This window comes from Boleophthalmus pectinirostris, unplaced genomic scaffold (genome assembly GCF_026225935.1).
Source record: "Boleophthalmus pectinirostris isolate CB_2022bp ecotype Guang Dong unplaced genomic scaffold, ASM2622593v1 HiC_scaffold_2088, whole genome shotgun sequence".
Classification (NCBI taxonomy): domain Eukaryota; kingdom Metazoa; phylum Chordata; class Actinopteri; order Gobiiformes; family Gobiidae; genus Boleophthalmus; species Boleophthalmus pectinirostris.
The window spans coordinates 1-3,074 of NW_026571173.1; the positions used below are offsets into that span (position 1 = coordinate 1).

The 3,074-nt window shown below is 38.9% G+C and overlaps 1 long non-coding RNA gene across 1 annotated transcript; it reads right to left on the reverse strand.

The window, feature by feature from the left end:
• Window positions 1-868: 868 nt before the first annotated feature.
• On the reverse strand, window positions 869-2,878 carry LOC129410002 (uncharacterized). The gene is made up of 2 exons (XR_008632671.1): window positions 2,745-2,878; window positions 869-1,409 (listed from the first exon to the last, which is right to left on the reverse strand). It is a non-coding gene; the product is annotated as an uncharacterized LOC129410002 (long non-coding RNA).
• Between the last annotated feature and the right edge of the window lie 196 nt (window positions 2,879-3,074).

Consider the following 3,074-nt stretch of genomic DNA (forward strand, 5'->3'; position numbering starts at 1 on the left):
CAGGGCTCTGGTCTGGCCTATCGGTCAGGTGTCTGGTCTGGTCTTTGTTTTCTGGCCTAATACTCTGTGTGGTCCCTGGAGTAATCCCAGCCTGGTCCAGTCAGGTTTAGGTCTGTGGTCTTGTTTGGACTCGTAGGTGGACTCTGGTCTAACTTTTGGTAAATGGTCTTTATTCCCTTGTCTGGTCTCTGGTCTAATCTGGTCTGGGTTGTGGTCTGAGCTCTTGTCTAGATAGAGCCTGGTTTGGTGTATGGTCTAGTTCTTGATCTAGGTCTTGGTCTATAGTACCCAGTCTAGTCTCTGGTCTAGTCCAGTCTGCATGGTTTTAAAATCACAAGAGTCCATTTTGTGTAAAATAGGACCTTTGCCTCAGTGTGAGGGCTATTTACCATTTACCATTTGTCTCCAAAACAACAAATGAAAAGTCACCCAGAGAACGTTTATGTTGTATGGAGCTTGTTCCCACTTATGAGACGAGATCAGACTCTTCTAATGAGAGTAAATCAGACTCTTCTAATGAGAACAGATCAGACAGAGGTTTTTCATCGTTTCAAAGGGTAAACACACTTCCACTCTCAGTTTGAACCATTTCAAACAGATCTGAGCCTTGGTATTTTCTCTGTGATTAGTTTGTAGGTAAAATGAGTTTTCACACTGGCTTCTTTCATATATGAAATGTATCAATCCAAAAGATTCGGCTCCCATAAAAGAGCCAAAAGACCCTTCACTACTTGGTGTCCACTTTATTTTCTCTTTGACTGTATGTCAGATTTTAGTTTTACCCATAAACCCTTCATTGCACTGTGGTTCTACTGTGCTGTCTCATAAAGCCAAGTCAAAATCACTGAAATAAATACAAACAAAATCATTCTAAATCAAATAAACATTTTAAGTGTTTTGTCGACTGAAACAATGACATTTTACAGATTTCAAGAAATGCACCAATGAACCGAAACCAATACAGATAGTGGGTCCACGTACATGTCCAGTAAAGTCAGATCACTAGAGTAATCACATACAATAATTAGAGGAGCCTTGTACAGGCTTGTACAGTTAAACATAAGGAAGGTTCAAATAAATCTCAGGAGAGATCACAATATTAGTCAAACAAGCATGGATGATGATGTAAAACCTTTTCAGACAGGTTTTTGATGAGGGGACAACTTTTTTAACATGATAGACAGCTCCAAAAAGTGGATTTTGTGTAATAATAATAATAACAGAGTGATTGGACAGCTCCAGTGGTGGTGCGTTCAGGGACACTGCGTAGTTACAGTCGGCATCCGTTCGTGGACAGCTCGTTGGCCATAGCGTTCAGACTCTCACACTTCTGCCTGAGGGAGGCGCTGCACTCCTCCTCAGACGGCCATCGCTCCACCCACGTGTTCTTACCCAGCAGATACACGTACCTGCCACAAGAGGGAGTAAAGTGTAGTCAACACAAATACAGGAGACCACCAAACTACCACCAGGGGGAGTACATTCAGCATACATTAACATAGTCTTTGAATAATGAACAAACCATTAAACAAATAAGGCTCTGGGGACACAGGTTCAGGTGTGATTCTCATTCATTCATTCATTCATTTATTTGTTTGAGCAATGTACAACAACAATAACAAGGGATATGCACATGCACATGTTTGGGACCTGGTGCTCAAAAAGAGTAGGTTGAAGTTTAAAAAAACGATAGTTGCCAATTGTTTTACATAATCACGTTTTGACACTTTTTTTTTACACCTTTGGGGTGCTTACCTGTCGTAAATACAACGCCCACACAGACATACAACCCCACAACCCACCAACACACACACACACACACACACACACACACACACACACGCATCTAAAATATTCCAGTACATATATTCAATATAAATATATACACATACACACATATGCATAACACATATATACACACACACTCAAATATATTTTTTGTTTATGATCGCACAGACTAATAATAATGATAAAGAAGGCACAAAGTTTATCGTTTATGAAAAGTTCAAAATAAACAGTAATGAGAATTAAAAATGTAAGGATTTAAGGAATAAGACATGAATTTAAGAAAAGCATGTTTTAAATTTTACCAGGTCCCCAAATTTCAGTATCATTTGATTTCAGATTTCAGTATCTTTGATTGACAAAGAAGTGCATTCGTATGTTCTCTATATCCAACTAAGTGAGCAATTTGTATTGCTTTTAAATTTTAAGTTTTTCAGAAACTAATTACAAGGTGTTTATATATAAAAGAAATGATTTGGGGCCTAGCACTGATCCCTGTGGGACTCCACAAACAATGGTATCACATGTAGTGTTCTGTTCTAGTATCCTTTTGAAACAGTAAGAGGGCAGGTTACATACAGCTCCTTTAAAGGGCCCAGATGATTCTCTTTTCTGATCTATGTTCTAATGTTGTTTCCTCATCACAAATCATGATCTGGGTTCGGGGTTTGACACACAAACCCTGCATATTTAGGCTGAGTTCTTCTCTCAGACAGAAAACACTCAGTTCCACCTTGTGATGTCACGTAGTAATACAGTAATACAGGAAGTGCAGTAACTCACCCATCACGATATATTATAATAACAAAGAACAACAATATAAATTGTAATAATAATAAATTCTAAATAAGTAGCAAAAATAGCAAGAGACTTGTGTCAAATAAGACATAAATATATAAATGTATACATTGTACAGGTAAAGTAAAAAAATACAAATATAGTAATATAAATACAATTACCTGTTGGTGGCGCTGTCGATGTTCCACTGGTCGTCTTTGGGGCCCATGATGAGGTACTCCTGGTTTGGGACCAGCTTGAGTCTGTCTCTGCAGGCTCCATGAGACAGGAAGGTCCGGCTCTGTCCGGCCAGAATCCCCGCTCAGCTCCTAAAGGGACACAGTTGAAGTGAACGCGCCTCACTCAGGCGTAAAGTGCAGATGAGAGCTTTCCATGGCTTTATCATTCTCACTGTACCTGTGCTAAATATGGATTTATTGTTTTACATCAGTCAAGTGGCAGTTTGTGGAGGAAAAATGAAAAAGTAAAGAAAAAAAATACATAGAACAGCA